Source organism: Somniosus microcephalus, chromosome 3, assembly GCF_052327205.1.
Source record: "Somniosus microcephalus isolate GS21.2 chromosome 3, FLI_Smic_1.0, whole genome shotgun sequence".
NCBI lineage: Eukaryota > Metazoa > Chordata > Chondrichthyes > Squaliformes > Somniosidae > Somniosus > Somniosus microcephalus.
In genome coordinates this window covers 207,099,751-207,117,268 of record NC_140989.1, presented here as the reverse complement: position 1 = coordinate 207,117,268, position 17,518 = coordinate 207,099,751, and the positions used below count along the sequence as shown (strand labels likewise).

The 17,518-nt window shown below is 41.6% G+C and overlaps 1 protein-coding gene across 1 annotated transcript in view; it reads right to left on the bottom strand.

Moving 5' to 3' along the window:
- Positions 1–17,518, bottom strand: part of LOC147121682 (putative voltage-dependent R-type calcium channel subunit alpha-1E) — a 1,254,166-nt gene that overhangs the window by 640,103 nt on the left and 596,545 nt on the right. The gene's annotated exons all lie outside the window — the stretch shown is intronic.

The window sequence follows — 17,518 nt, the reverse complement described above, 5'->3', positions numbered from 1 at the left end:
AGATGTTAGAATGGGAGGAATGGATAATAAATGGGGGAATATGTTAGAATGTGGGGAATGGATGTTAGAATTGGGGGAATGGATTTCAGAATGAGCGGAGTGGATGTTCGAATGCGGGAAGGATGTTTGAATTGGGGAATGAATGTTAGAAGTGAGGAATGGTTTTTAGAATGGTGGAATAGATGTTAGAATCGGGTTATGGATGTTAGAATGGGGGGGGTGGACGTTAGAATGCACGAATGGAAGTTAGAAAGGCGAATGGATTTTAGAATGGGGGAAATGAATGTTAGAATGGGGAATGGATGGTAGAATGGGGGGGTGGATGTTAGAATGGACGAATAGAAGTTAGAAAGGGGGAATGGTTTTAGACTGTGCGGAATAGATGTTAGAATGGGATGAATGGATGTTAGAATGGGGCAATGGATTTTAGAATGGGGGAATGGATGTTAGAATGGGGGAAATAGATGTTAGATTGGGAGGAATGGATATTAGAATGGGGGAATGGATTTCAGAATGAGAGGAGTAGATGTTGGATTGCGGGAATGGATGTGAGCATGGGAGGAATGCATGTTAAATTGAGTGGAATGGATGTTAGAATGTGGGGAATAGATGTCAGAATGCGGGGAATGGATGCTAGAATTTGGGGAATGTATTTCAGAACGAGGGGAATGGATGTTAGAATGGGGGAATGGATGTTAGAATGAGGGGAATGGATGTTCAAATGGGGGAAATGGATGTTATAATGGTGGGAATGGATGTTAGAATGAGGGGAATGGATGTTAGAATGAGGTGAATGGATGTTAGAATGGGGCAATGGATGTTTGGACGAGGACAATGGATATTAGAATGGGGGGAATGGATGTTAGAATGCGTGGAATGGATGTTAGAATGGGAGGAATGGATGTTAGAATGAGGGGAATGGATGTTAGAATTGGGAATGGATGTTAGTATGGGGGAAATATGTGTTAGAAATTGGGGAATGGATTTTGGAATGGGGGAATGAGTGTTAGAATGGGGCAAATAGATGTTAGAATGGGGGAATGGATGTTAGAATGGGGGAATGAAAGTTATAATGGCGGAATGGGTGTTTGAATGAGGGAATGAATTTTTGAATGGGGAATGGATGTTAGAATGAGGGGAATGGATGATCAAATGGGAGGAATGGATGTTAGAATGGGGGAAATGGATGTTATAATGGTGGGAATGGATGTTAGAATGAGGGGAATGGATGTTAGAATGAGGTGAATGGATGTTAGAATGGGGCAATGGATGTTTGGACGAGGACAATGGATATTAGAATGGGGGGAATGGATGTTAGAATGCGTGGAATGGATGTTGGAATGCGAGGAATGGATGTTAGTATCAGGGGAATGAATGTTAGAGTTGGGGGAATGGATTTTAGAATAGGAGGAATGGATGTTAGAAATGGGGGAATGGATTTTAGAATGAGAGGAATGGATGATAGAAATGGGGGGATGGATTTTAGAATGTGCGAATGGATGTTAGATTGGGGGAATGAATGTAAGGATGGAGGAATGGATGTTTGAATGGGGGGGAATGAATGTTAGAAGTGAGGAATGGATTTTAGAATGGGGAAATATATGTTTGAATGGGGGAAATAGATGTTAGGATGGCAGTAATGGATGTTTGAATGTGGGAATAGATGTTAGAAAGCAGGGAATGGATGGTAGAATTGGGGGAATGGATGTTAGAATGGGGGAATGGATGTGTGAATGAGAGGAATGGATATAAGAATGAGGGGAATAGAGGTTAGAATGGGGGGAATGGATTTTAGAATGGGGGAATGGAGGTTAGAATGGGGTAATCGATGGTAGAAAGGGGGGGATGGATATTCGAAGGAGGAATAGATGTTAGAATGGGAGGAATGGATGTTCGAATGGGAGGAATTGATGTTAGAATGCTGGGAATGGATGTTAGAATGGGGGAATATATGTTAGATTGCGGGAATCAATGTTAGAATTGGGGGAATGGATTTCAGAATGAGGGGAGTGGATGATAGAATGCAGGAATGGATGTGAGCATGGGATGAATACATGTTAGATTAAGGGGAATGAATGTTAGAATGAGTGTAATGGATGAAAGAATGTGGAGAATGGATGTTAGCATCAGGGGAATGGATGTTAGCATCAGGGGAATGGATGTAAGAATGAGGGAAATGGAGGTTAGAATGGGGGGAATAGATATTAGAATGGGGGAATGGATGTTAGAAAGGGATGAATGGATGTTAGAATGAGGAAATTGATTTTAGAATGGGAGAATTAGATGTTAGAATGGGACGAATGGATGTTCAAATGGGAGGAATTAATGTTAGAATGGTGGGAATGGATGTTAGAATGGGGGAAATAGATGTTAGAATGGGGGGAATGGATGTTAGAATGAGGGAAATGGATGGTAGAATGAGGGAAATGGATGTAAGAATGCAGAGAATGGATGGTAGAATCAGGGGAATGGATGTTAGAATGGGGGGAATAGATGTTACAATGGTGGGAATGGATGTTACAATGGGGGGGATGGATGTTACAATGGGGGGGATGGATGTTACAATGGTGGGAATGGATGTTACAGTGGTGGGAATGGATGTTACAGTGGTGGGAATGGATGTTACAGTGGTGGGAATGGATGTTACAGTGGTGGGAATGGATGTTACAATGGTGGGAATGGATGTTACAGTGGTGGGAATGGATGTTAGAACGGGGGAAATAGTTGTTAGAATGGGAAGAATGGATATTAGAATGGGGGGAATGGATGTTAGAATGAGGGAAATGGATGTAAGAATGCGGAGAATGGATGTTAGCATCAGGGGAATGGATGTTACAATGGGTGGAATGGATGTTACAATGGGTGGAATGGATGTTAGAATTCGGGGAATGTATTTCAGAATGAGGGGAATGGATGTTAGAATGGGGGAATGGATGTTAGAATGGGGGAATGGATGTTTGAATTGGGGGAATGGATGACAGAACTGAGGAATGGATTTTAGAATGGGGGAATGGATGTTTGAATGGGGGGAATAGATGTTAGAATGCGGGGAATGGATGTGAGAATGGGGGAATGGATGTGTGAATGGGAGAACTGGATGTAAGAATGAGGGAAATGGAGGTTAGAATGGGGGGATTGGATTTTAAAATGGGGAAATGGATGTAAGAATGCAGAGAATGGATGTTAGCTTCAGGGGAATGGATGTTAGAATGGGGGGAATGGATGTTAGAATGGAGTTAATAGATGTTAGAATGGGAGGAATGGATGTTCGAATGGGAGGAATTGATGTTAGAATGGGGGAAATAGATGTTAGAGTGGGAGGAATGGATATTAGCATGGGGGAATGGACGTTAGAATAAGGGGAAATGGATGTTTGAATGGAGGAATAGATTTTGGAATGGGGGTATGGATGTTAGAATGGGGGAGTGGATGTTAGAATGGGTGGAATATATGTTAGAAACGGAGGAATTGATGTTAGAATGGGGAAATGGATTTTATAATGGGAGAAATAGATGTTAGAATGGGAGGAATGGATGTTCGAATGGAGGAATAGATTTTAGAATGGGGGTTTGGATGTTAGAATTGGGGGAATGGATTTCAGAATGAGGGGAATGGATTTTAGAATAGGGGTATGGATGTGTGAATGGGAGAAATGGATGTAAGAATGAGGGGAATGGAGGTTAGAATGGGGGAATGGATTTTAGAATGGGGAAATGGATGTTAGAATGGTGGGAATGAATGTTATAATGGGGGAAATGGATGTTAGAATGAGGGGAATGGATGTTAGAATGGGAGAATGGATGATAGAATGGGGAAATGAATGTTTCAATGGGAGGAATGGATGTTAGAATGGGGGCATGGAAGTTAGATTGAGGGGAATGGATGTTAGAACGATGGGAATGGATGTTAGAATGCGGAGAATGCATGTTAGAATGCGAGGAATGGATGTTAGTATCAGCGGAATGGATGTTACAGTTGGGGGAATGGGTTTTAGAATAGTAGGAATGGATGTTAGAAATGGGGGAATGGATTTTAGAATGGGGATTGGATGTTAGATTGCGGAATGGATGTAAGAATGGGGGAATGGATGTTTGAATGTGGGAATGGATGTTAGAAATGGGAAAATGGTTTTCAGAATAGCGGAATCTATGTTAGAATGGGGGTATGGATATTAGTATCAGGGAAATGGATGTTAGAATGAGGGGAATCTATGTTAAAATGGGAGGAATGGATGTTAGAATCGGGGTAATAGATGTTAGAATGGGTTTAATTAATGTTAGAATGGGGAATTAGATGTTAGACTGGGGTTAATGCATGTTCGAATGGGGACAATGGATGTTAGACTGCGGGAAATATATGTTAGAATGGGAGGAATGGATGTTCGAATGGCAGGATTGGATGATAGTATGGGAGGAATGGAAGTTTGAACGAGGACAATGGATGTTAGAATGGGGAAATGGATGTTAGAATGCGAGGAATGGATGTTAGAATCAGGGGAATGGATGTCAGAATGGGGGAAATAGATGTTAGGATGGGGGAAATAGATGTTAGAATGGGAGGAATGGATAATAGAATGGGGGAATATATGTTAGAATGCGGGGAATGGATGTTAGAATTGGGGGAATGGATTTCAGAATGAGCGGAGTGGATGATAGAATGCGGGAATGGATGTTAGAGTGGGGGAATGGATGTTAGAATGGGGGGAATGGATGTAAGAATGGGATGAATGGATGTTAGAATGTGGGAATGGATATTAGAAGGAGGAATGAATGTTAGAATGGGGAAACGGATGTTAGAATGGGGGAATGGATGTCAGAATGAGTTGAATGGATGTTAGTATTAGGGGAATGGAAGTTAGAGTTGGGGGCAAGGATTTTAGAATAGGAGGAATGGATGTTAGAAATGGGGGAATGAATTTTAGAAAGGCAGGAATAGATGTTAGAATGCGGGGAATGGATGTTAGAATGGGGGAATGGATGTAAGAATTAGGGAAATGGAGGTTAGAATGGGGGAATGGAATTTAGAATGGGGAAATGGATGTTAGAATGGGGGAATGGATGTTAGAATGGGGGAATGGATGTTAGAATGGGGGGAATGGATATTAGAAGGTTGAATGGATGTTAGAATGGGTGAATGGATTTTAGAATGGGGAATGGAGGTTAGATGGCGGGAATGGATGTAAGAATGGGGAAGGATGTTTGAATGGGGGGAATGAATGTTAGAAGTGAGGAATAGATTTTAGAATGGGGATATGGATGTTAGAATGGGGGTATGGATGTTAAAATGGGGGGACGGATGTTATAATGGACGAATGGAAGTTAGAAAGGGGGAATGGATTTTAGAATGTGGAGAATGGATGTTAGAATGGGGGAATGGATGTGTGAATGGGAGGAATGGATGTAAGAATTAGGGAAATGGAGGTAAGAATGGGGGGAATGGATTTTCGAATGGGAGGAATTGATGTTAGAATGGGGGATTGGATGTTAGAATAGGGGAAATAGATGGTAGAATGGGGGAAATAGATGTTAGAATGGGAGGAATGGATAATAAATGGGGGAATATGTTAGAATGTGGGGAATGGATGTTAGAATTGGGGGAATGGATTTCAGAATGAGCGGAGTGGATGTTCGAATGCGGGAAGGATGTTTGAATTGGGGAATGAATGTTAGAAGTGAGGAATGGTTTTTAGAATGGTGGAATAGATGTTAGAATCGGGTTATGGATGTTAGAATGGGGGGGGTGGACGTTAGAATGCACGAATGGAAGTTAGAAAGGCGAATGGATTTTAGAATGGGGGAAATGAATGTTAGAATGGGGAATGGATGGTAGAATGGGGGGGTGGATGTTAGAATGGACGAATAGAAGTTAGAAAGGGGGAATGGTTTTAGACTGTGCGGAATAGATGTTAGAATGGGATGAATGGATGTTAGAATGGGGCAATGGATTTTAGAATGGGGGAATGGATGTTAGAATGGGGGAAATAGATGTTAGATTGGGAGGAATGGATATTAGAATGGGGGAATGGATTTCAGAATGAGAGGAGTAGATGTTGGATTGCGGGAATGGATGTGAGCATGGGAGGAATGCATGTTAAATTGAGTGGAATGGATGTTAGAATGTGGGGAATAGATGTCAGAATGCGGGGAATGGATGCTAGAATTCGGGGAATGTATTTCAGAACGAGGGGAGTGGATGTTAGAATGGGGGAATGGATGTTAGAATGGGGTAAAGGATGTTAGAATGGGAGGAATGGATGTTGGAATGGGGGAAACGGATGTTATAATGGGGGGAATGGATGTTAGAATGAGGGGAATGGATGTTAGTATCAGGAGAATGGATTTTAGATTGGGGGAATGGATTGTAGAATAGGAAGAATGGATGTTATAAATGGGGGAATGTGTTTTAGAATGAGGGGACTAGAGGTTAGAAAGGGGGGGAATGTATTTTACAATGGGGGAATGGAGGTTAGAATGGGCGAATGGATATTAGAAGGAGGAATGAATGTTAGAATGGGGGAGTGGATGTTCGAATGGGGGAATGGAGGTTAGAATGGGTGGAATTGATGTTAGAATGGTGGGAATGGATGTTAGAATGAGGGGAATGGATCTTAGAATGGGAGGAATGGATGTTAAAATGTGGGGAATAGATGTAGAAAATGGGGAATGGACGTGAGAATTGGAGGAATGGATCTTAGAATGAGGGGAATGGATGTTAGAATGAGGGGAATGGATGTTAGAATGGTGGAATGGATGTTAGAATGGGAGGAATTAATGTTAGAATGGGGGAAATGGATGTTAGAATGGGGGAATGGATGTTTGAATGGGGGAATGAATGTTAGAAGAGAGGAATGGATTTGAGAATGGGGGATTGGATGCTTGAATGGTGGAATGAATGTTAGAAGAGAGGAATGGATTTGAGAATGGGGGATTGGATGTTTGAATGGGGGAATGGATTTTAGAATGTGTGTATGAATGTTAGAAAAGACGAAAGGAAGTGAGGAAGGGGGAATGGATGTTTGAATGGCACGAATCGATGTTAGAAATGGGGGAATGGATTTCAGAATGGGGGAATGATTGTTTGAATGGGGGAAATATATGTTAGAATGGGGAATTGATATCAGAATGGGGTGAATGGACGTTATAATGGGGGAATGGAAGTTTGAATGGGGGAAATGGATGTTTGAATAAGGGGAATGGATGTTCGAATGAGGGGAATGGATTTTAGAATGGGCTAATGGATGTTTGAACGAGGACAATGGATGTTATAATGGGGGGAAAGGATGTTAGAATGCGGGGAATGGATGTTAGAGTTGGGGAATTGTTTTTAAAATAGGAGGGAATGGATGTTATAAATGAGGGATTGGATTTTAGAATGGGAAGAATGGATGATAGAAATGGGGGATGGATAATAGAATGGTCGAATGAATGTTAGAATGGGGGAATGTATGTTAGAATGGGGGAATGTATGTTAGAAAGGGGGAAATAGATGTTAGAATGGGAGGAATGGATGTTTGAATGAGAGGAATGGATGTTAGAATGGGTGGAATAGATGTTATAATGCGGGGAATGGATGTTAGAATTGGGGGAATGGATTTCAGAATTGGGGGAATGGATTTCAGAATGAGGGGAATGGATGTTAGAATGGGGGAATGGATGTTAGAATGGTGGGAATGGATGTTAGAATGAGGAGAATCGATGTTAGAAATGGGGTAATGGATTTTAGAAAAGCAGGAATGGATGTTAGAAATGGGGGAATGGATTTTAGAATGGGGAACGGAAGTTAGATTGGGGGAATGGATGTAAGAATGGGGGAAGGATGTTTGAATGGGGGGAATGAATGTTAGAAGTGAGGAATGGATTTTAGAAAGGGGTAATGGATTTTAGAATGGGTGAAATGGATGTTAGAATGGGGAATAGATGGTAGAATGTCGGGAATGGATGTTAGAATGGGGAAGTGGATGTTAGAAGGAGGAATGGAAGTCAGAATGGGGGAGTGGATGTTAGAATGGGTGGAATGGATGTTAGAAAGGGAGGAATTGATGTAAGAATGGTGGGAATTGATGATAGCATGGGGGAAATAGATTTTAGAATGGGGGAAATAGCTGTTAGAATGGGAGGAATGTATGTTAGAATGGCGGAATGGATGTTAGAATGAGGGGAATGGATATTAGAATGAGGAGAATGGATGTTAGCATCAGGGGAATGGACGTTAGAATGGGGAAATGTGTTTTAGAATGGGAGAAATAGATGTTAGAATGGGAGGAATGGATGTTAGAACGGGGGAAATAGATGCTAGAATGGGAGCAGTGGATATTAGAATGGGGGGAATGGATGTTACAATGAGGGGAATGGATGTTAGAATGGTGGGAATGGATGTTGGAATTAGGGGAATGGATATAAGAATGAGGGGAACGGATGTTAGAATGACAGTAAGGGATGTAAGAATGCAGAGAATGGATGTTAGCATCAGGGGAATTGATGTTAGAATGGGGGAATGGATGTTTGAACGAGGGTGATTGATGTAAGAATGGCGGGAATGGATGTTAGAATGCGGAGAATGGTTGTTAGAATGTGAGGAAAGGATGCTAGATTGGGGGGAGTGGATGTAAGAATGGGGGAAGGATGGTTGAATGGGGGAATGAATGTTAGATGTGAGGAATGGATTTTACAATGGGGGAATGGATGTTAGAATGGGGGTATGGATGTTAGAATGTGGGAATGGAAGTTAGAAAGGGGGAATGGATTTTAGAATGTGGGAAATAGATGTCAGAATGGGGTGAATGGATGTTAGAATGGGGGATATAGATGTTAGAATCAGGGGAATGGATGTCAGAATGGGGGAAATAGATGTTAGAATGGGGGAATGGATGTTAGAATGGGGGAATGGATGTTAGAATGGGGGAATGGATGTTAGAATGGGGGAATGGATGTCAGAATGGGGGAATGGATGTTAGAATGGGGGAATGGATGTCAGAATGGGGGAATGGATGTTAGAATGGGGGAATGGATGTTAGAATGGGGGAATGGATGTTAGAATGGGGGAAATAGATGTTAGAAATGGGGCAATGGATTTTAGAATGGGGGAATGAATGTTAGAATGGGGGAAATAAATGTTAGAATGGGGAATTGTTGGTAGACTGGGGGAATGGACGTTATAATGGGGGAATGGGTGTTTGAATGGCGGAAATAGATGTTAGAAATGGGGGAATGGATATTAGAATGAGGGGAATGGATGTTAGAATGGAGTGAATAGATGTTAGAATGGGGGAATGGATGTCAGAATGAGGAGAACGGATGTTAGAATGGAAGTTAGCATCAGGGGAATGGATGTTACAGTTGGGGGAATGGATTTTAGAATGGGGAATGGAAGTTAGATTAGGGGAATGGATGTAAGAATGGGGGAAGAATGTTTGAATGGGGGGAATGAGTGTTAGAAGTGAGGAATGGATTTTGGAATGGGGAATGGATGTTAGAATGGGGGTATGGATGTTGGAATGGGGGAATGGATGTTAGAATGGGGGAATGGATGTTAGAATGGATGTTAGAATGGGGGAATGGATGTTAGAATGGGGGAATGGATGTTAGAATGGGGGAATGGATGTTAGAATGGGGGAATGGATGTTAGAATGGGGGAAATAAATGTTAGGAATGGGGGAATGGATATTAGAATGCAGGGAATGGATGTTAGAATGGTGGGAATGGATGTTAGAATGGAGTGAATAGATGTTAGAATGGGGGAATGGATGTCAGAATGAGGAGAACGGATGTTAGAATGAAAGGAATGGAAGTTAGCATCAGGGGAATGGATGTTACAGTTGGGGGAATGGATTTTAGTAAAGCAGGAATGGATGTTAGAAATGGGGGAATGGATTTTAGAATGGGGAATGGAAGTTAGATTAGGGGAATGGATGTAAGAATGGGGGAAGAATGTTTGAATGGGGGGAATGAATGTTAGAAGTGAGGAATGGATTTTGGAATGGGGAATGGATGTTAGAATGGGGGTATGGATGTTGGAATGGGAGGGTGGATGTTACAATGGACGAATGGAAGTTAGAAAGGGGGAATGGATTTTAGAATGGGGGAATAGATGTTAGAATGGGGCGAATAGATGTTAGAATGTGGGGAATAGATGTTAGAATGGGGTGAATGGATGTTAGAATGGGGCAATGGAATTAAAAATGGGGGAAATAGATGTTAGAATGGGAGGAATGGATGTTAGAATCGGGGAATGGATGTGTGAATGGGACTAATAGATGTAAGAATGAGGGAAATGGAGTTTAGAATGGGGGAATGGATATTAGAATGGGGAATGGATGTTAGAATGGGGGGAATGGATATTAGAAGGAAGCATGGAAGTTAGATTGGGGAGTGGGTGTTAGAATGGGGGAATGGATGTTATAATGGGGAAATGGATGTTAGAATGAGGGGAATGGATATTAGAATGAGGGGAATGGATGTTAGAATGAGGGGAATGGATGTTAGAATGAGGAGAATGGATGTTAGCATCAGGGGAATGGATGTTAGCATCAGGGGAATGGATGTTAGCATTAGGGGAATGGATGTTAGAATGGGGGAAGAATGTTTGAATGGGGGGAATGAATGTTAGAAGTGAGGAATGGATTTTGGAATGGGGAATGGATGTGTGAATGGGACTAATAGATGTAAGAATGAGGGAAATGGAGTTTAGAATGGGGGAATGGATATTAGAATGGGGAATGGATGTTAGAATGGGGGGAATGGATATTAGAAGGATGAATGGAAGTTAGATTGGGGAGTGGGTGTTAGAATGGGGGAATGGATGTTATAATGGGGAAATGGGTGTTAGAATGAGGGGAATGGATATTAGAATGAGGGGAATGGATATTAGAATGAGGAGAATGGATGTTAGAATGAGGAGAATGGATGTTAGAATGAGGGGAATGGATGTTAGAATGAGGAGAATGGATGTTAGCATCAGGGGAATGGATGTTAGAATGGGGAAATGGATGTTAGAAAGGGATGAATGGACGTTAGAATGGGGAAATGTATTTTAGAATGGGAGAAATAGATGTTAAAATGGGAGGAATGGATGTTCAAATGGGAGGAAATGATGTTAGAATGGTGGGAATGGATGATAAAATGGGGGAAATAGATGTTAGAACGGGGGAAATAGATGTTTGAATGTGAGGAATGTATATTAGAATGGGGGGAATGGATGTTAGAATGGTGGAATGGATGTTATAACGGGGGAAATGGATGTTGGAATTCGGGGAATGGATATAAGAATGAGGGGAACGGATGTTAGAATGACGGTAATGGATGTAAGAATGCGGAGAATGGATGTTAGCATCAGGGGAATTGATGTTAGAATGGGGGAATGGATGTTTGAATGAGGGCGATTGATGTAAGAATGGCGGGAATGGATGTTAGAATGCGGAGAATGGTTGTTAGAATGCGAGGAATGCATGCTAGATTGGGGGGAATGGATGAAAGAATGGGGGAAGGATGTTTGAATGGGGGAATGAATGTTAGGTGTGAGGAATGGATTTTGGAATGGGGAATGGATGTTAGAATGGGGGTATGGATGTTGGAATGGGAGGGTGGATGTTACAATGGACGAATGGAAGTTAGAAAGGGGGAATGGATTTTAGAATGTGGGGAATAGATGTTAGAATGGGGTAAACAGATGTTAGAATGTGGGGAATAGATGTTAGAATGGGGCAATGGATGTTTGAATGGGGGATATAGATGTTAGAATCAGGGGAATGGATGTCAGAATGGGGGAAATAGATGTTAGAATGGGGGAATGGATGTTAGAATGGGGGAATGGATGTTAGAATGGGGGGAATGGATATTATAATGAGGGGAATTGATGTTAGAATGAGGAGAATGGATGTTAGCATCAAGGGAATGGATGTTAGAATGGGGGAATGGATGTTAGAAAGGGATGAATGGATGTTAGTATCAGGGGAAAGGATGTTAGAGTTGGGTGAATGGATTTTTAGAATAGAAGGAATGGATGTTAGAAAGAGGGGCATGGATTTTAGAATGGGAGGAATGGATGATAGAAATGGGGGAATGGATTTTAGAATGTGGGAATGTATGTTAGAATGGGGGGAATGTATACTAGAATGGACAAATGGATGTTAGAATGGGGGAATGGATGTAAGAATGGGGGCAGGATGTTTGAAGGTGGGAAATAGATGTTAGCATGGGGGAAATAGATGTTAGAATGGGAGGAATGGATGTTAGAATGGGGGAATGGATGTTAGAAAGGGATGAATGGATGTTAGAATGGGGAAATGTATTTTAGAATGGGAGAAATACATGTTAGAATGGGAGGAGTGGATGTTCAAATGGGAGGAATTCATTTTAGAATGGTGGGAATGGATGATAAAATGGGGGAAATAGATGTTAGAATGGGGGAAATAGATGTTAGAATGGGAGCAATGCATATTAGAATGGGGGGAATGGATGTTAGAATGAGGGGAAAGGATGTAAGAATGCAAAGAATGGATGTTAGAATGGGGGGAATGGCTGTTACAATGGTGGGAATGGATGTTAGAATGGGGGAATGGATATAAGAATGAGGGTAACAGATGTTACAATGGTGGGAATGGATGTTAGAATGGGGGAAACGGAAGTTATATTGGGGGTTATGGATGTTAGAATGAAGGGAATGAATGTTAGAATGACGGGAATGGATGTTAGAAACGGGGGAATGGATTTTAGAAAGGGGAATCGATGTTAGATTGGGGGGAATGGATGTAAGAATGGGGGAAGGATGTTTGAATGGGGGGAATGAATGTTAGAAGTGAGGAATGGATTTTAGAATGGGGGAATGGATGTTTGAATGGGGGAATGGATTTTAAAATGGGGGTATAGATGTTAGAATGGGGGGTTGGATGTTAGAATGGACGAATGTTAGGTAGAAAGGGGGAATGGATTTTAGAATGTGGGGAATAGATGTTCGAATGGGGTGAATGGATGTTAGAATGGGGCAATGGATTTTAGAATGGGGGAAATAGATGTTAGGATGGGAGGAATGGATGTTTGAATGGGAGGAATGGGTGTTTGAATGTGGGGAATAGATGTTGGAATGCAGGGAATGGATGTTAGAATGGGGGAATTGATGTGTGAATGGGAGGAATGGATATAAGAATGAGGGAAATGGAGGTTAGAATGGGGTGAATGGATTTTAGAATGGGGAAATGGATGTTAGAATCGGGGATGGATGTAAGAATGGGGGAGTGGGTGTTAGAATGTGTGTAATGGATGTTAAAAAGGGATGAATGGCTGTTAGAATGGGGAGATGGATTTTAGAACAGCAGAAATAGATGTTAGAATGGGAGGAATGGATGTTTGAATGGGAGGACCCGATGTTAGAATGGTGGGAATGGATGTTAGAATGGGGGAAATAGATGTTAGAATGGGGGAAATAGATGTTAGAATGGGAGGATTGGATATTAGAATGGGGGAATATATGTTAGAATTTGGGGAATGGATTTCAGAATGAGGCGAGTGGATGTTAGAATGCGGGAATGGATGTGAGAATGAGGGGAATAGATGTTCGAATGGGTGGAATGGATGTTAGAATGAGGGGAATGGATGTTAGAATGGGGGGAGTGGATGTTAGAATGCGGGGAATGGATGTTAGTATCAGGGGAAAGGATGTTAGAGTTGGGTGAATGGATTTTAGAATAGAAGGAATGGATGTTCGAAAGAGGGGCATGGATTTTAGAATGGGAGGAATGGATGATAGAAATGGGGGAATGGATTTTAGAATGTGGGAATGTATGTTAGAATGGGGGGAATGTATACTAGAATGGACAAATGGATGTTAGAATGGGGGAATGGATGTTAGAATGGGGGAGATAGATGTTAGAAATGGGGGAATGGATATTAGAATGAGGGGAATGGATGTTAAAATGGTGGGAATGGATGTTAGAATGGAGTGAATAGATGTTAGAATGGGGGAATGGATGTCAGAATGAGGAGAATGGATGTTAGAATGAAAGGAATGGATGTTAGAATGAAAGGAATGGATGTTAGTATCAGGGGAATGGATGTTAGAGTTGGGGGAATGGATTTTAGAAAAGCAGGAATGGATGTTAGAAATGGGGGCATGGATTTTAGAATGGGGAATGGAAGTTAGATTGGGGGAATGTATGTAAGAATGGGGGAAGGATGTTTGAATGGGGGGAATGAATGTTAGAAGTGAGGAATGGATTTTAGAATGGGGGAATGGATGTTTGAATGGGGGAATGGATGTTAGAATGGACGAATGTTAGTTAGAAAGGGGTAATGGATTTTAGAATGGGCGACATGGATGTTAGAATGGGGAATAGATGGTAGAATGTCAGGAATGTATGTTAGAATGGGGTGAATGGATGTTAGAATGGGGCAATGGATTTAAGAATGGGGGAAATAGATGTTAGAATGGGAGGAATGGATGTTTGGATGGGAGGAATGGATGTTAGAATGGGGGGGAATAGATGTTAGAATGCGGGGAATGGATGTTAGAATCGGGGAATGGATGTGTGAATGGGACTAATAGATGGAAGAATGAGGGAAATGGAGTTTAGAATGGGGGGAATGGATATTAGAATGGGGAATGGATGTTAGAATGGGGGATGGATGATTGAATGGGGGGAATGGATATTAGAAGGAGGAATGGAAGTTAGAAAGGGGTAGTGGGCGTTAAAATTGGGGAATGCATGTTATAATGGGGGAAATGGATGTTAGAATGAGGGGAATGGATATTAGAATGAGGAGAATGGATGTTAGCATCAGGGGAATGGATGTTAGAAAGGGATGAATGGACGTTAGAATGGGGAAATGTGTTTTAGAATGGGAGAAATAGATGTTAGAATGGGAGGAATGGATGTTCAAATGGGAGGAATTGATGTTAGAATGGGGGAAATAGATGTTAGAATGGGAGCAATGGATATTAGAATTGGGAATGGATGTTAGAATGGGGGAAATAGATGTTTGAATGTGAGGAATGGATATTAGAATGGGGGAAATGGATGTTAGAATGGTGGGAATGGATGTTATAATGGGGGAAATGGCTGTTGGAATTAGGGGAATGGATATAAAAATGAGGGGAACGGATGTTAGAATGACAGTAAGGGATGTAAGAATGCGGAGAATGGATGTTAGCATCAGGGGAATTGATGTTAGAATGGGGGAATGGATGTTTGAACGAAGGCGATTGATGTAAGAATGGCGGGAATGTATGTTAGAATGCGGAGAATGGTTGTTAGAATGTGAGGAATGGATGATATATTGGGGGGAGTGGATGTAAGAATGGGGGAAGGATGTTTGAATGGGGGAATGAATGTTAGATGTGGGGAATGGATTTTAGAATGGGGGAATGGATGTTAGAATGGGGGTATGGATTTTAGAATGTGGGAAATAGATGTTAGAATGGGGTGAATGGATGTCAGAATGGGGGAAATAGATGTTAGAATGGGGGACTGGATGTTAGAATGGGGGAAATAAATGTTAGAATGGCGAAATGGACGTTATAATGGGGGAATGGGTGTTTGAATGGCGGAAATAGATGTTAGAAATGGGGGAATGGATATTAGAATGAGGGGAATGGATGTTAGAATGGGGGGAATGGATGTTAGAAATGGGGGAATGGATATTAGAATGAGGGGAATGGATGTTAGAATGCGGGGAATGGATGTTAGAATGGTGGGAATGGATGTTAGAATGGAGTGAATAGGTGTTAGAATGGGGGAATGGATGTCAGAATGAGGAGAACGGATGTTAGAATGAAAGGAATGGAAGTTAGTATCAGGGGAATGGATGTTAGAGTTGGGGGAATGGATTTTAGTAAAGCAGGAATGGATGTTAGAAATGGGGGAATGGATTTTAGAATGGGGAACGGAAGTTAGATTAGGGGAATGGATGTAAGAATGGGGGAATGAATGTTAGAAGTGAGGAATGGATTTTAGAATGGGGGAATGGATTTTAGAATGGGTGAAATGGATGTTAGAATGGGGAATAGATGGTAGAATGTCGGGAATGGATGTTAGAATGGGGCGAATGGATGTTAGAATGGGGCAATGGAATTAAAAATGGGGAAAATAGATGTTAGAATGGGAGGAATGGATGTTTGGATGGGAGGAATGGATGTTAGAATGCGGGGAATGGATGTTAGAATCGGGGAATGGATGTGTGAATGGGACTAATAGATGTAAGAATGAGGGAAATGGAGTTTAGAATGGGGGAATGGATATTAGAATGGGGAATGGATGTTAGAATGGGGGGAATGGATATTAGAAGGAGGAATGGAAGTTAGATTGGGGAGTGGGTGTTATAATGGGGGAATGGATGTTATAATGGGGAAATGGATGTTAGAATGAGGGGAATGGATATTAGAATGAGGGGAATGGATATTAGAATGAGGGGAATGGATGTTAGCATCAGGGGAATGGATGTTAGAATGGGGGAATGGATGTTAGAAAGGGATGAATGGATGTTAGAATGGGGAAATGTATTTTAGAATGGGAGAAATAGATGTTAAAATGGGAGGAATGGATGTTCAAATGGGAGGAAATGATGTTAGAATGGTGGGAATGGATGATGAAATGGGGGAAATAGATGTTAGAATGGGGGAAATAGATGTTAGAATGGGGGAAATAGATGTTTGAATGTGAGGAATGTATATTAGAATGGGGGGAATGGATGTTAGAATGAGGGGAATGGATGTTAGAATGGTGGAATGGATGTTATAATGGGGGAAATGGATGTTGGAATTCGGGGAATGGATATAAGAATGAGGGGAACGGATGTTAGAATGACGGTAATGGATGTAAGAATGCGGAGAATGGATGTTAGCATCAGGGGAATTGATGTTAGAATGGGGAAATGGATGTTTGAATGAGGGCGATTGATGTAAGAATGGCGGGAATGGATGTTAGAATGCGGAGAATGGTTGTTAGAATGCGAGGAATGCATGCTAGATTGGGGGGAATGGATGAAAGAATGGGGGAAGGATGTTTGAATGGGGGAATGAATGTTAGGTGTGAGGAATGGATTTTGGAATGGGGAATGGCTGTTAGAATGGGGGTATGGATGTTGGAATGGGAGGGTGGATGTTACAATGGACGAATGGAAGTTAGAAAGGGGGAATGGATTTTATAATGTGGGGAATAGATGTTAGAATGGGGTAAATAGATGTTAGAATGTGGGGAATAGATGTTAGAATGGGGTGAATGGATGTTAGAATGGGGCAATGGATGTTTGAATGGGGGATATAGATGTTAGAATCAGGGGAATGGATGTCAGAATGGGGGAAATAGATGTTAGAATGGGGGAATGGATGTTAGAATGGGGGGAATGGATATTAGAATGAGGGGAATGGATATTAGAATGAGGGGAATGGATGTTAGAATGAGGGGAATGGATGTTAGCATCAGGGGAATGGATGTTAGAATGGGGGAATGGATGTTAGAAAGGGATGAATGGATGTTAGAATGGGGAAATGTATTTTAGAATGGGAGAAATAGATGTTAAAATGGGAGGAA